The sequence below is a fragment of the Accipiter gentilis genome, chromosome 20 (assembly GCF_929443795.1).
Source record: "Accipiter gentilis chromosome 20, bAccGen1.1, whole genome shotgun sequence".
Taxonomy (NCBI): Eukaryota; Metazoa; Chordata; class Aves; order Accipitriformes; family Accipitridae; genus Astur; species Astur gentilis.
Window position 1 is genome coordinate 23,142,404 of NC_064899.1, and position 16,804 is coordinate 23,159,207.

At 41.8% G+C, this 16,804-nt stretch overlaps 1 protein-coding gene across 3 annotated transcripts in view; it reads right to left on the reverse strand.

The window, feature by feature from the left end:
* The window catches only part of GPLD1 (glycosylphosphatidylinositol specific phospholipase D1), a 489,207-nt gene that overhangs the window by 171,597 nt on the left and 300,806 nt on the right, over nucleotides 1-16,804 (reverse strand). Inside the window, exon 22 of one of the 3 annotated variants that reach the window (XR_007508894.1) lies at nucleotides 12,246-12,255. The exons of the other annotated variants lie outside the window; for them this stretch is intronic. The gene's annotated coding sequence lies outside the window, so the exon portion shown is untranslated. Of the gene's footprint in view, nucleotides 1-12,245; nucleotides 12,256-16,804 lie in introns of those variants that run through there. 3 annotated transcript variants of the gene reach the window in all.

The window sequence follows — 16,804 nt, forward strand, 5'->3', positions numbered from 1 at the left end:
CTGAGCCTTGAAGGAACTGGAGCGGGTCAGGAAGAAGTTAAGACCCTCCAAGCAAGAAGCCTGAGGAAAACTTCTACATGGTCAGGAGGCCTTGTCAGGCAAAAGCATTTTGGGGAAAAAAAATCTCACAGCACACCTTATGAGATGTGACTTGGATTGCTAAATAAGAATGTGATTTGGCTAAAGGGATCAAAATGGCTTTTCCTTCCATCTTCCCCTGAGAAGAAATCATGTTAAATAGCATTAAGAAAAAAGATCCCATACACAACAAAAAAAAACAACACAGCAAAAAAACCCACCAAACAAAAACAAAACCACACAAGTCATGACAATCAATAGGAACAACAGGTTATAAAGGGAGTGGAAACCTTTAAAACCAGGCAGAGAAATCATTGTCCTCAGAGTCACAGAGACTATTTATGTTTTCCTCAGTCACAGCTTACATTTTATTATTGTTGATCCCAGCACATGGAAAGTGTTCGGCTTTGGGACTTCAAAATATTAAAAAATATGACTGGCAGAGAACTGGGAGAAAGGAAAGCCAGGGTCTGGGGGACTTCAGAACGAAACAAGAAAAAGCCACCTAGAATTGTCGTATTCATTAGATGCATTTACTTGGCTGATTTACAGGAAGATGCAGGGAAGAGGGAGAGCAGTTAGACCAAGCCTGGGACTGACCACAATTAATGAGTTGTGACCAAGACAGACTCGAGCAGTTTCACAGCAAACAGAATTCCATTGTTCGTTAGAAGTTAGAAAATGCTGCTGCTTAGAAAAATACCAGCTGTATCCAAGAAACTGTCAGCTGCTGTTATCAATATTGCCTCTCAAGTCTTGACCCATTGCCCAGAAGTCCACTGGGTGACCTTGATCTCAATGGCTTGTGGTGGTAAAGCAATATCTATAAATAATGCATTAAAAGTGTCCTTCCATGTTGGCAGACTCACGTTTGTCAGGCATTTCCATACTATTCCAGGCCACTTTTTTATGGTGTTCTTTTAATGTGCTATGCATTTTTCTTCAACTGCTTTAATATGGATTTATACCTTCCTTAAATATATATTTTAATAATGACTTGCCTTTTCATCAAACGTGATCTGAAAAACAACAGTTGGTGAGTATAGTGGAGGAGAAAAAAAAAAAAACAGTTTAGGGATATCAGATAAAATGTTGGCAACTTTACTACTTTTTTTAATGGTGTTTATTGTGAGGGAGCAACTTACATGCTAATGGCATTTTTCATGTAATCTGATGTTTCAAAGTGCTTTACAAAGCAGTTAGTTACATTCATAGGAATACCGAGTACTATTATAGGCAATTAGGCATAAGCAGGGATGTGACTTACATGCTAAACTCAATAAGCATCTCTTTATCGTCAGATCATCAAAAATAGGCATAGGAGGTGCCACAAGCAGGCAACCTCTGCTTCAGAGCAGGACCACCAGCCCCCTAACTCAGCTTTCTCACCCACTCAAACCTCCCAGCAACGGACACTCCACACTCCTTGGCACTCTACCTCTTTACTTAACCATCTCCACTGTTAAGGAGTTTTCCCAAGATCTAACATAAATCAAACTCCTCAGCTTATTGAGTCGGCTTTCTTACAATTGATTTTCTTTAACCATCCTTCCCTAATTGCTGCCTTTCTCCTTCGTGTTCTCTGCAAGACTTTCTTGTCAGAATCAAATTTGGTAGATGTCCCCATTAATTCCTTTGTTCCCCATCCATACAAAAAAGTTTATCCCAACGCAGTCTGATAAAATTTTGGACAATACCTACTGTCCAGCTGCAGTCCGTCCCTGACAGGCAGTTAAAAATCTCTGTTGTCAGTTGCATGTTGCATAATTTTGCTAGGTTAAATCCATATCCATCTGATCCTTCTGGTGTGATGGAAATTCACGTTTTATTATAGATTTACAGTAGACAACTAGCCATGAAAACATCTATGTTCTTTCCTCTTTTTTTCCATGACCTTGAGACTATCAAGAGGACTGTTTTTCCTCATATCTTGGACTATTTTGGTGTAGGCATCCTTTTGCTCACACCTCATTTCCTTCTTTTCTGCTAGTCAGTCCTTCCTAAACAAACTCTGCCCTTCTGTTTTAATGCTCTATTTTGTTTGTCTTAACTATGATTCTGGACTGGGACTTTGGGGTCCTCCTGTTTTTCATCAAATTGCCTATGGCTTCCTTTGACCTTGTGAAGCCACCTCCACCTCTGAGTCCCACTTTCTTGCCCTCCTCCTTGCCAGATGAGCAGGTCTGGGGCCAAAACCTTCCCCCTCCTGCTCTGAGCGGTGACCCCCCATCCCCAAACTTAACAACGCCTCTGGCACCCCCAGGCAGAGATTGGGGCAAAGCAGTGTCCTTCAGCAGCACAGACTTGCACAGATTTCCCTTCATTTCACAAGCCGCCTCAGCCTGGGTACTTACTACGGGTATATATAAATTCAGAGAAGCATCTTATTTTCTGAAATTGCCTTTTATCCCAATCCTGAGGAACACAAGAGAGTAAAACCGAGCCGTGCTTAGCATATGCTCAGAGCAACATCCTTCATGGAGCTGAGGGACATGGAGAAAGAAGAACATAGGCTATCTTGAAGAAAACACATCTCCAGCAAGCTCTCAAAGCTAAGCAACCTGATTCCAGGGGAATTTGGCTTTTAGCTTTCAAATTAGTATCAGACATCTGAGCGAGCACATCTGGAGCAGAGGTGTCCTCAAAACCCTACAGCGGGGCTGTGCCTGGCAGCCCCGGGAGATCAGCAGTGCTGGGGTGTCCCTTCGGCTCCTGCAGCTGAGAGATGCCCCGGAGGAGCTCTCAGAGTCAGCGGGAACAGGAGATTCACATCAGGCACTTGCTGAGTCTTCATCTTCCCGCTCTTAATAGCGTTCTCTTATAGCTGTGTTTCCAAACTTGTAATCAGGAAATTGCTCCTTTGATGCAGTTGATGCACTTTTTTTTTTTTAAACACTATTTCAGGTTTTGAGGAAGGTTTCAAGTAATGCTGTGAACACAAGGCACATTTCTTTCCCAGAACCACACACCCCCCCCAAAAAAAATAAAAATAAATCTTAATAATGCACTGTTACAGAAAAATCCCTTTGGTGCCTGGAAACCAAGACAAGTTTGGAGTACCTTAGCAGCTGGGATGTGTTTCCCACCAACCTGCTAAAGTCTTTTGAGGGGTAAAAGCATCAAGGGCCAAGATGTGGAAAGAGTCATTCCAGTGAGACACTAACCAGTGCCTTCTGGCAAAGGACAAGTGACAGAGAGACAGTCCAGGACTGTAGGAATCCCCACGTTGTCACAATCTATAAACAAGAAGTTTTAGGAAAGTTTCCAGGATTCCTTGCCACTTTCCTATCACCCGCACAAGTTGCCAGGAGAGACTTCTCTGCATTTTCCAGTACCTATCAACACACAACATGTGTCCCAGCTTCTTTGCCATGTGAAATTGTGAGAATAATCACTCGGTTGTATACTCCATGGACTGTTTTGTGTAAGCTTGACATGAAACACTGTCTCAGTTGATAAAATGTCATGTGGATTAAGTAAAGGGCAGTAAATAACCCATAAACTTCTACAAAAACCAAGAGCTACTTCTGGGTGGGGAAGAAGATGGGCCTCAAGATTAAGTGCTCTGTACTTTTTTCAGATTTATGTGCATTTTAGCAAGTGTTTAACCATCCTCTATAAGCACAATCTTTTGATAAGAGCAAATCTATTAATTGACTTTTCTTGTCTCTGCTTCCTATAAGAGAACAAAGGTCTTCATTGTATGATACAAGTCCATCTGTTGGTAGTAACCAGGACATCAGGTAGACATTGAGTCATAAAGTCATGATAAAACATGACATAATTATCAGCATAGTTCTTGAGCTAATTACTATCCTGGATAGAGCCATTTTACCTTCCGTCATGAACAACAATTCTGACCTGCTGTCGCAGCATATCAGAGACAGGAATTTTTCCCAACCTTAAAGAACTATTTATTCAACTAACATGCTTTAAACAAACACTTGTACAACCTGCTCACACCAAAGAATAACACACATTTGATCTCACTGTCAAAGAATCTGAAAGTATATCAGATATTACAGAAATTTTAGTTAAAGCGAAGTTTTAAGTCACCAATATTACAGTATTTTTAAACCATGTTAACACAGGTATTGAACCACCTCACAAATTATGCCAAGTATTTAGAATTGATCTTAAAAAATGAAAATCAATGTTTCCAGTAACTTGACCTTCTTCACCTCAGCTAAAACGTAATGACATAGAAACGCGAGCACATTTTTAGCTATAATACCACTGCTGTTTCACTACTAGTTATGCTTGCAGTAGAGACAGAGCCCATGGACCGAGAGTGGTATGTCGAGTATATTTTATTTTCTAAAACATAACGAACAAGTGCGAATACAGTTCTTTAGTTCTGACCTCTAAACAAGCACTAACACCAGTGAGTATCATGCTTCTGAAGCCACAAATTACATTCAGCTGAGCAGTCTAATAGAGGACTCGGAGATTAGCAGCCTGTGCAAGAACTCCTCACACACATGTACTCGTATAACAAAGTCATACGTACAATACCCTTACATTATGAAAAAGGGCTTTATGCTTCTCCGTGCCTGTACCCAGCCAACTGAAAGTGCACCGTCACTACTGCAGCTACCAAATCAAAAGACAAGAGCAGTCTGGGCTTTTTTCCCAAAGAATTAGTCCCAGCCAAATACAAACCCACTGGCTTTGGGCCCTGAGGGGCACTGGGGAAACACGAGTGCCTGATGCAGCCGCTTTCGGTGCTGCTGCCGAGCAGGCAGGTCCGTCCGGGCAGGGGTACCGAAGGGAGCCTGGCCCCTCCGCGCAGCATCCTTGGCCTCCCCCAGCCAAGGAACCCCTCCGAGCCCCGGTGTCCCGACGGATCTTTGTCCTCAAAGAGGCCACGCTGCGCTGCAAAGCCTCCACAATTTCTTGTTTCTACCCATATGGGTGCTGTATGTCGAGAGCGGTACTCGGTTATTGCCTATACCCAGGCTAGTGCCCTTTTCTTGTTTCTCTCACGCTTCACACAAGCAGATCTTGGACAGCTTGGTGATAAGTCACAGCTGGGAAATAACCCTGATTCTCTGGCCCAGCGCTATACCTGCCCTTCTTAGCTTCAAACAGCTTTCATAACACACAGGTAAGAGCTACGGTCACTCCAAGTCTCTGTTTTAAAATCTCGGGCGCAGCTTTTTCAAAAACTTGGTAGCTCTCATCCAAACTCAGTGGACTGACAGGCACACGTGAGTAGAGGGCTACATGCGACCTTGAGAGCTGAAGTTGTTTTTCACAGTCCCTGTCCCAGGTTGTATTTTTTATCTATATTGTCTTAGAGAGGCCGACAGACTCATTAAGAGAAATTCTTTCTCTGGCTTTCCTTCCTGCCATGCTTAACCTCCAGCCCTTGCACTGCCCCACAAGGATGCGTACCACAGCCAAGCAAACCCAAAAGCATTTTTCTTTTAAACCTCTGTGTTTCTCCTGATGCATGCACTCCTGTGCCTCTCTGTTCGGGGCATCACACTCACCATATGCTACTGGCCACGGTGGGGATGAGGACATGGCCAGCAGCTGGCAGGAAAAGTGACATTCTCTTGCACTGATGTGATGTTTAATCCTGGGCTCAGTAAAATGTATGGCACAATATTTATTAACTAGCTGGGCCATACTACAACAGCCGAAATTGGCTGCAGCTGTGAACCGATCCAGGAAACCAGCTGGGTTGGTTCTGAGAAAGAAACCAAATTTGAGCATCTTCCTTCACCAAGTGTTCCTAACCACAAAGTGTGATCAGTAGAGCAGGCAATGAGGCCCATTCCTGGCTGGCTGGCTCCTACAGATTTGTGGGAGAGAAGAGAATTAGCCGTTCCTGCACTGCAGCACATCACTGGGGAGGGACGCAGCCAAAGGTGGCCGGTCCCAGCTTTGCCTCTCCCTTTCGTTTGACTCTAGGGCAGTCAGTCTTGGCTGTTAGCTTCCCAAGTGTAAGAAAAGCCTAGGCATAAACATGCACACATGAGCATATATATATATTTTTTTTTACATTCACACATGGATACATACGTATACGTGTGTGTGTGTGTGTACATATATATATAGGCACCACAAAGATATATGATGAAGTTGTGCAGAATTCAGCTATCACAGCTTTTCTGGTCGAGACCTGTACAGCAGAAGGATTTTATTGGAATTTTTTTAATTTTTTTTTTACCTTGCCGTTGTAGAGAGGAGCAGTCTGGGGGAGGGGAAGGATGCCCAGAGGCTACTCCCTAAAGCTGTGGTGTTGCTGCCATCTAGTGAGGTGCCTCCTCCCAGGGACCCTAACCGTGTGTCCGTGTCCCCCCCCCAGCTCCGCCGGTGCAGGTCCTGCAGGGACCTTCAGCAGCGAGAGCCAGGTTGGGAAGGGTAGGTCTTGGCCACCTGCCCTGAAATGAAATAACAGGGGCTCCACCATCACTTCAAAGAAAATCCACTTGATATACGTCTGAGGCGGTATGTGAAGCCATCGGTCCAGGCTACACTAGCGATCAAATGGTGAACACGACGATAATTTGTGCGCTGTGTGTGAATCATCACGGGAGACCCCAACACCTGGGAGCACAGCCTGCGGTCTGACAAAGGCAGCAATGAAACGCAGCTTCCCTCCACCAAGCACTTTCGTGGGAGAAAGGGAGCCTTCCCACCCACAAGACAACTCTCCTTCCCACCCTACAGCCAGGTCCTAGGGATTTAGATCACTCCGCATTAGACAGGAATAAAAAGCAGAACCCGAGACAATAAAATGCAAAGTGCAACGAGCTACCACCTTAACTTGCGGAAAAGCCATGCCATTCCTATGTCTTATCCCAGCACTGGAAGAACAGAGCATCCCAGGACAGAGGCACCAGTCTTGGAGGGGCTCCATGTCACATCGCACAAGGCGGCTGTAATCTCACGAACTACCCCATGTGTACCACCTCCTTGTAGCCCATCTCCGCTTCCCCAGGCTGCCTCCTGGACTCACGTCACACTTCAGGGGTAGACGGGAGAGTTTAGAAAGAACTCCAAATATACGCATGCGGGAAAGGGAAGGAATGAATGACAGCACAGTGTGTTAAGTTAGAGCTTTTAAAGCTCTTGAATTAAAGTTCCGAAGGAAAGTAAAAGGCCTGGGCATTTTAAGCGCTCGCTCAGGAGTTCTGCTTCAACCCGCGGTACATCAAAGCGGTTCCTCCACAGGGAGCCCTAGACCCATGGTTATCTGGCGATGCAGACATGTGGGAAATTCTCCTAAATATGGTGAAAGACCTAATGATACTGTAAAATCTAGTTTGCTAAAACGTCTGAGAAGCGATGGAAAAAGAAAGCACTTAAAGTGGTTTCTTAGTTATTAGCCACGGCGCATCATCTTTGAGACTGAAAATGCCAACTCTTCCAGGAGTTTCTGTAACCTGGATCAAAGTTAAGCCATTCAGCAGTCTTTACTTCTGTTCTCGCTTTATGGATCCCCCACTGACTGACTTGATTGCTCAGAGGTCTGAACCAATGACTGTTTTAGAGAAGTATGTCTTTTGGTTTGTACTGGCATAATGGATCTTCTAAGAAAATATTCTTTTTCTGTTTCATTCCTTTTTTTCTCAGGTTCACCTAGATTCTGGGAATAAGAGTGTTCTGACACCGCCAAAGGTTTTTTTAAAAATATATGGATTCACTCTTGTGCTCTGATACTGCAACAGCTTACAAAGATTTAGCTTCATGTCCTTAGCCTAGAACACTTTAACTTGATGGCACGATTAAACAGTTATGTAGATCTTTGCAGGACTTGGGGCTGCATTTTGTAAGTTGAGGATCTAAAGCAGTGTTGCTATGATATGTAGAAAAATATCTGAGTACCTCATTTGACCGACTACCCTCTAGCCAAGGAAAGTGTCTGTAAATTGTGACATTTTCACTGACAGTTGTCAGCCTTTTCCTCTGGAGAGATATAATAAAAATCCATAGTCTAATATTCAAGCTTGCCCTAAATCAGCCAATCAGGCAACAGTCTCTATTCTACCCAGAACAAGTGAGAAATCACACCCCTCCCTGAAAAAGAATCTATAGATGCTAAACACATGAAACAAACTATTTCCAAGCCTTTATCAAGCTAAAAACTACATGCTGAGTACAGACGGCACTCACCCAGAGGAGAATAAAACAACTGAGTTGTGATTTTCTTAAAAAGTAAGAAACAGGGACAGCATTCAGACCAAAAAGTTGAGGCAGCTCTTCTGCCAGAACCCTGGAATGGGTGAGCCCAAGTTACAGGTGAAATATAGACAAGACTTTGTCCTCCAAATAAATATGATGGTCGCATCACTCTCTCCTGTAATGGGACTCACACTAGGCAGAGGGTGAATTAGTGGGTGATGGAGTGAGTGAAGAAGGAAAATTGTTGGTAGGAGAATGAGACTGTCAGACAGAAATGGCCTATTTCCATTAGAGCTGTGAGGAATCGGGTCTGGCAAAGCAAAAGATCTGGTTAAGCTTCAGATGCCCATTTGGCTTTCTAGGGACCTTCATGCCTCCTTCGCTGGTTTTCTTCCCTTCTCTCCCTTTCCCACCAAGCCATACTCACGCTGAACCACAAACTATTCTACGTACCATTTATCGCCTATGGAAGAGACACAACGAACATACATATCGCACAGGAGAGGCAGGGGATTTAATTCACTACTACAAAGAATTTATACCTGAAGCCTAAGTGCAAAGAGATTAACTCTGAGGCCTGTCAAGATACTGCTGCTGTTTGCTGTGCCACACCAGGCAATAGCACTGTTATTAATCTTTGCCACGGGAGGGGCATACTGTAGTTTATTACATTAGGAGTAAGTCTTGTGTGCTTTCTAAAAGGAGGAGAGCCAAAAATAGCAGAGGAAAACACAAAGGTGAAAAAGGATTAACCAAATGAAAGAAACACGCAGCTATGAGCCATCTTATCCTGCTATATCTGTCCTCCCCTCTAGACACCCCTATGAAGCTATTTTTGTAAGGTTGGCTATTTATTATATTGTAAGTTCTGCCACTTGATTTATTGGGCCTTGGTTGCCTCAAGGATTGAGAAAATCTCTCTCCCTTCTCGGCTCAGAACAGAAGAAAGTTTTATTACCATCTCCGTGGCACACCCTGGCCCTTTCTTAGGGATGCTATTTCTGGCGCAGACTGATTGAAAAGTGCTGCTGTCCCCCACATGGCTGCCGCTTTGACACTTTTTGACATTTCTAAACAACTCATGCTCTTCCTGCCAACTCCCCGTTGCTTTCTAAACCTTTTTAATCCTGAAGAATGCAAACTAATCTACTGAGGGAAGGGAAGGGAAGGGAAGGGAAGGGAAGAGAAGAGAAGAGAAGAGAAGAGAAGAGAAGAGAAGAGAAGAGAAGAGAAGAGAAGAGAAGAGAAGAGAAGAGAAGAGAAAGAAGATGGTCCTGGGAAGCAGAGCTGGAAATTTCAGAGTGGTAGAAATTATAAATATACCTGCTAGGGAAAGAGAGCCAATACAGAATGGGGAATGTTACGAGATGTTGCTAGTGCTGTGGCCTGTTAATGTTATCTACTGTAAAGAAACACACAGTATATTATTAAGCAGAACTGTGTAATATCTTCTTAAAAAAAGAATGGTTTGGAGGCAAGCACAAAGCGTGCTTAATCAAGTGGAATAAAGCAGTGGTCCCCGAGGGAGATTTAAACTACTTAGACCTAAGTATGGCTAATGAAAGTTTGCAATTCAAGAGAGTTTCAAAAAGCTTTCATTATTATTATTGTTCTGTCATGCCTGATCTGTTGAATGGAAAGGTCAAAGAGCCGATCGTGTGCTAACCTGATTGTTTTACTTTCCACAGAGCACTCTATGCATTCAGAGAACACCAGTGCCCCAAAACACCCCCTCTTCCCTCTTCTCACTTTCCACCCCGTACAATTACGTTTCAGCAGACCTCCATCTTCCAGAAAGAAAGAGACAAAGTTTCTCTCCTAACTATAGCACCGTAAAACTATAGACTCCAGATTTTGAACTGACTCTCCTTTCCTATTACTTTATTTTCTTTCATCCACAATATTGTATTTGAAAGGAATTCCCTCTGTCATTTCTTTGCAGTCACAGTTCTTTGCAGAAACAAGGCTACCTTCGGTCAGGTAACCAGGCATCTAAAGACAAGGCTTTCCACCCAGGTTGCAAGTGGCAAAATGCAAACGTGATTTACCCTCAGGCATCCAGCACTACCAGCAGAAAGCCCAGTTTGAAAAAAACCCGCGCTGTAATACACAGTGCGGACAACGGTTCTGAGCATTTCGAAGTCATACCTTCCCAGGTGCCTGGTGGTCTTCATCCATTACTCTCCTACGCCGGAGCCAGCAGCATTTTCCCATTGACTGTGCCTGGCCGGAGCTGGCCACTCAGCACCCTTGTGCCCCGAGCACCCTTGTCCCCCTGTCCAGCATGGTTCCACCGCGGTCCATAGCCGGTCTGCCCACCTCCGCCTCTGTCTCTTGCTGCCATTCCACATATCATCTGATAAAAACCCCCACGCCTCACCTCCCAAGCCTTATTTATACAGGTGAGACTGTCAGGAATAAGGAGCTGAGTTTTTAAAAACTTCACTCTAAGGGCTCACAGAAGGTGTGCAGCATTCAGAAAGCCTGCTCCTCATTTGAAAGTAATTGGGGAAACGTTAAGACTGCCTAAACACCACTTAAGTTCATTGCTATTCCGAGACGCCAGAGGCACCTGACTGGTAAAAGCCAGAAGTTCAAGGATACCAGCAGAAATTACGCAGTTCAATTCTCACGGTAAGGCAGAGTGTTTGGAGATCAGTCAGTCTGGCACTATTTTATTTTTTTTTATTCCTGCTGTACAGTAGAAGAATGGATTAGACATTGACATTTCAACATAATTATGCTCAAAAATAACTTAGGAAATGCAACACCAAGAAAATAAAACTGTTTCTTTTTAGTGCAAGATTCACCCCTTCTCTAGCTTTATGGACAACACACCAGCAAAGAGCAAAACTCAGCCTTCACCCAGTTTCTTTGTTACTACTAAAGGGCAAGATTGAGAAGAAATATAAAGACACCAACAGTGACAATCTACACAGTAAATACTCCAAATGACATCCTGGGTTAGCTTTAAAATGGAATTTATGTGTATTCTCTTTGACATTTGACAGCATATATTCCAGTACAACACAGAGGTTCCCTGCTATGAAGTATCTGCTTATGAGAAAAACTTCCAGAAGAAAGTGAAGAGAAAAAGATTAAGGAACAAGAAACTAATTACAAGCTTCATGCCGCCTGTGTCCATCAAAGTCTTGACTTTCTCTTACGCTCTTCTCTGTGACAGATTATTTCTGATGCAAAATCTAAAAAAACACCATTGAAAACTCCTGTACAAATTGAAATAAAGTCCAAAGACTTAACTTCAGTGACCTTCCATTTTACACACCCCAAACAGAGGCACTTATCTGATTGCTCTGTGTGGTGCAGGACTACATGCGCAGTGCCCATCTGGCCTGGAAGGAGTTTGATGCTGGAGCAGAAGCAGCAACGAAGCGTGTTAGCAGTGCTGCTTACTGTTGCGAATATTAGTAATTCAGCTGCAGTAAGCTGAAACCCGCTGGATTCATTAGAAACCCGAAACGTATGGTACAAAAGAGAACGCTGCGTTCCCTGCCTGTAAGATTAATAAACACTATGAAGTTGCACTAGGCGTTGCAGGTTAGCTAAGGAAGAACAGCACAGAGAAGGAAGCGAGCCAGGGAAAAACAGTCGAAGAACAAGAATGCATTCAAAGAATTTCGCCTGATCCACAGGATTTGCAAAACTCCCCCTTTTGCAAAGCATTGGCCATACAGTTGTCTTACTCATTCAAACAGTGGGACTTTGATGGTCTTTCAGTCTCTTTGATGTGCCTTTCAGCACACCGGTGAATTTCACCCACGCACCCAGTAACACAGGACCTGCTGAAAATTGGCTTAAACCTCCAAGGGCTAAAAGAGGTAGGCACAATTTCACTGCAGGCACAGTAGTGAACACAGGAACTAAACCTGGAGGTTTACAGCACATGGCTCACTTGTCAGCTCCAGCACTGGCATGTAACGTCACCCCAGGGACATCCTCCCTTCTGGTTCATCCTTCCTGATTTAGGAGCATCAGTTCTTCAAAGGAAGATTGTCTCCTCCCACGTCTAGCACAAGGCAGCTCTGATATCAAGGGACTGGTGTGATATAAATAACAACAATGAAGGTACATACCGTCGCTCTGTAAGGCAGTCTCCAAATCTCTTGAGGTTTGGATGACTTCTCCTCCCTCAGACAGGCGGTATACTCTTAATCTGGATCCTATTGCTGTGAAACACACATTTCCTTTGGGAAAAAGAAAATAAACCTTCAGCAAATCTAGAGATACCAGACTTGTCTTTTGGAGGAAGCAGGTGTGTTACAGAACGTCTTGAGAAAAATTCCTCCAGCAGAGCTTACCAGAGGCGTTCCAAAGTGAAGGACGGGGCGGGGGGGGGGGGGGAAGCTCCCCCATAGGTAACCTTTTAAAAGGGCATCCTGACAGTGAGCAATCATTTGACTTTTGGAGATCCCTGGGTCCCACAGCCAAAATCCCTCTGCTTATTCTTCCCAGACAGAGAACTCAGACATGTAAAAGAGCACTTCCATTACAAACAGTTGGGGTAATTGCCTGGTTTTAATCCTTGCCGAAGTCAGTGATGAAACTCCCCTCAACTTCTCAAAGGCGTTTCTAAGTCACAGATATCTTTTTTTTTTTAAGTTTCTGAATTTTTTTTGAACTTTTCCTTCTGAAATGTAGGTTTGAAAATAGCTATGAAAATTTTCTATGACGGTGTAATGGCCACAATTACTTGTGTATTATATAATACATAGAGTAATTTGTTATTATATAGTAGTGAGTTACCCTCACTATCCCCCACCCCCACCCCCCCAAGGTCACAGGGAATGAAATTTGGAGACAAAACTTCGATTTCAATTTTCATGTTATTGCCATGCTGGTCTCGTGAGCTCATTTTGGCTCTGAATATAGAAAATTGAAATTCTTATCTCTCTGCCCATACATCCTGTATGATTTGAGACAGATTCCAGAGTCCCTGATACTTTTTTATGCTACACATATAGCAGAACTGCAGAACCGAGTTTCTCAGCTCATCTGTCCTCTTTTGTCCAGGTTAATACTCTGAAGTCCCAACTACCACAGCCCCTTTCCTGACTTTGGATAGAGACAGATTAGGTGTCCTAGAAAATCCGACTCACTCCGCATCACTGTGACATGAGAAATTTAGACTCAAAGAGGTAGTCCGCTGTGTATCCATGGTAAGATTTACACATTATAAGGGTTACGTCATTCAATATTTTTTACCTGTGAATTCCTTCAATTTGTCCTTCACTCACTGAGCTTTACAAGTGCTTTCTCTCTTATTAATTGTTATTAATTAGCCTTGAAGCAAATGATCCTTTAATTTCACTGTTATTTCCATTGTAATCACCCCTCGTACAACAGCAGCGTCTTATTTTCTTATGCTTGGTACACATACATTGGAAAATGGGTTTCTCTACAGAGTCACACAGACTATCACAATTTATAACAGTGTGTTTAATTCTTTGGAACCAAAATGAGCACTAACTGCCTTGAGCTGTTTGGTGGGAAATTAGATTTGTGCTAAACAGCTTAATGCTCTGGGGAGTGCAGAATAAACTAGATGTGGCAATTTTACGAGTTTCAGAACTTCAAAATGACTATATTTTTATCACTATCACCAAGCTTGGATGTCATTATCTAAGATTATTTTTCCACATATCATTGTCACAAAATGGATTTAAATAAATAAATGGGGGGGTTACAAAACATCCCTAATGTAAAGCACTTTACACTTAAAATATGGCATGAAAGAAAGAAAGACTATTTGGGAGCAGTTTGATTTAAATCTTACCTTTTAGATAAAACTACATCAGTAAATGTGATGTGCTTTCAGATGGGCAAGCTAGAAGTAAAAACTAAATTGAAAACATGGAAAAACACCTCTCTCTTACTCCTTTTCCAAACTGCAGCAGAAGGAGATATCTCTTAAATCCATTCTTTCCTGATGCTACCCAGGTCACATCAGAGAAGGGGAAAGAGACAAAGAAAAGATGCTAAAATTATTTATGCTCAACCATTTAAATGGGCATTCTAGCCGACAGCACACAAATTCTGAATAACAGCCACTCTTGTATGGACAAGAATTCCTTATTTAAATTCCCAAATGCTGTTAATATAATATGATAATTCAACTCAATTAGCTATTTCAGCAAGACTTGATATTAGCAAATCTTTTATTGCATGATGAACTGCTATCTCCATTATGAAATTTCATAAAATACATTTATCATGGAAAAAAAATATATATTTACAATAGAAGGACAATAGAAATTGTTAATGAGTTGATGAAGCTTCTGGAGCAGTAATTATGTGGCTAAAAGCCTGTGATTGTCACACAGTGCTTCCAAAGCAGGTCTCTGCAAGCGAGATCCATATTGTAATTTTTTGTGTTAAATTCACTGCTGATTCTGCTTCTTACCCTTCTCAGAATTGATAATTTTCTTGTCCTTAGCAATGCTGTGGAAAGATAAAATACACAATGGAGGCATCTGGATTTGCAAAATAACTCAGCATGACTGCTGAGTTATGAAAATATAGGAACCTATCTTTGTGCTGAAAGTAGCAGAGTTTGAATATTTCTGTATTGCTTTAGTCTGATGAACAGGCAAGTCAAGCTTGACCCATCTGTCCAGTTGCTGTTGCCAGCTATTGGCCTTCATAGGGCTCAAAAAAAAAAACCAACCAAAAACAAACCACCAAAAAAACCCCCAACAAAAAAAAAAAAAAAAAAAAAAAAAAGGAAAAAGGGGAAAAAATTGCTTCAAAAAAATCCTTAAAATTATCCAAAAAGCTACTCAATTAGGTCTTTTCTTAATGATATACCAAAGAGTAAAGTAAAAAATCTCTGCAAAGGCTTCACAAAGTCCTCATAGGACTTTCTACATTTTAGAGTCCTTGCCAATGAACATGTTTCCAAATAACTGGAGCTTTTAATAGGATTAGCTGTAATTGGGATTCATGTCATAAAGCAGAATTAGACTTGAGCCTGCTGTGACAGGGAACGAGGAAGAACTGGGACAGAAAGACAAAAGTAAGAGTAAGCTGGGGTAGCTAATATATCATAGTTAAATGAACAGATCTGGAGATCCACAGAAACCTGAAAATCTTAGTAACAATGAGGAAAAAACCTTGCCCTACTACGGTTTCAAAAAAGTATATAGACACCATAAAAATTTGAGTCTGTACAAACCTGAACTTCTAACTCTGTGCCTTTCTTGAGAAGAGATTTGAAGAGCCAGATGCTGTCCTCATACAGGGTGACTAATTATGGAGGCTAATATACTAAAGCTTTAATAAGGGCTATTGGCAAGTAATTACCTCCATTAGTATTTCTATACTTACATCATTGTAAATTGTTGTTAAATGATGCCCTTTCCTGTCAGATGCATATCTACTAGGGCAGCGGTTTTCATAAAGCCAATTTTAAATTTTGGGCAAGGTAGACACAGTCTATTGAAAAGCAGAAACATTTAATGAAACCAAGAACAGTACCCGTACTGTGTATGTAGATTGAAATCTTCAACCCATCCAAGTTGTTGAGCAGCCAGGAGTTAAAACAGATTAAATGGATTTCATTCTGCAGTGTATAATGGAAGTAATTTCTTCCCTGCAACCAATAAGTCTCCAAATGTTTTCATTAACTTCTCTGTACTGCTGATAAGACCTAGAAGAAGAAAAGTTGTCCAACTGATGATAAAAACAGTTGGGCTGTCTTTCTGGTTGTTTATTATTATTACTTTCATTGTGGTTGTAGTTATTATTATTTTAAGCATATGATTATTGTTAGCACTATTTATTAGTACATGATAGCATTTAATAAATTAATACTATACATGACAATCTTTGGATAAAATCAAATAATCATATTACTAAAACATGATTAGGAAGGAACACAACCCCTTTAAAAAAAAAACAAATCAGTCAATCATTGTTTATCAATATAGCTTGGATTTCAATGTTTGGAAGGGCAAGTGGGGAGAGCAGACATCTGTACAGCTGCAGCCACCACCACCCAATATGAATCATTCCTGTTTGAATTCTTACGCCCTTTCTGTGGTTTCAGCACTTTGGTGAATCTCTCTGTGACATCAGTCATACTGCTCATTAAGCAGCATACAATCCAGTTAAAAAGATCAGGGAAGACCAATTTCCACTAACAGGAAAAAAAAAAATGCAACACAACTCCATCAATCATTGTAAGTCTTCATTTGGGCTATTTTAGTGAAATTACGCAAGTCTGCAGAATTGGACAATAGCAAATATTCATCATTTCCAATAACAGAAACAATTTTTCATTTGGGAGATTTTATTTTCTTTTTTTAAGTCTCTATGCATATTTAACCGTTAGTAGTTTTTAAACTAATAAACATATGTATTGTACACAATGTTTTCTGTGTAGCTTTACCTTAGGCTTGGTTTTACAGGTATCTTCGGATTAGATTTCACTGTCTCTATGGCCCTTCAGCAAATCCACCTTTCTAAATAAAAGTTTGAATAAAAGGCCTTTGAACCATTGGACTTTTGAAGGTGAAGCAGACTAAGATGACCGTCTTTCAGTCTCATGTTTCTCTGCCCCCAGATCAGTGCA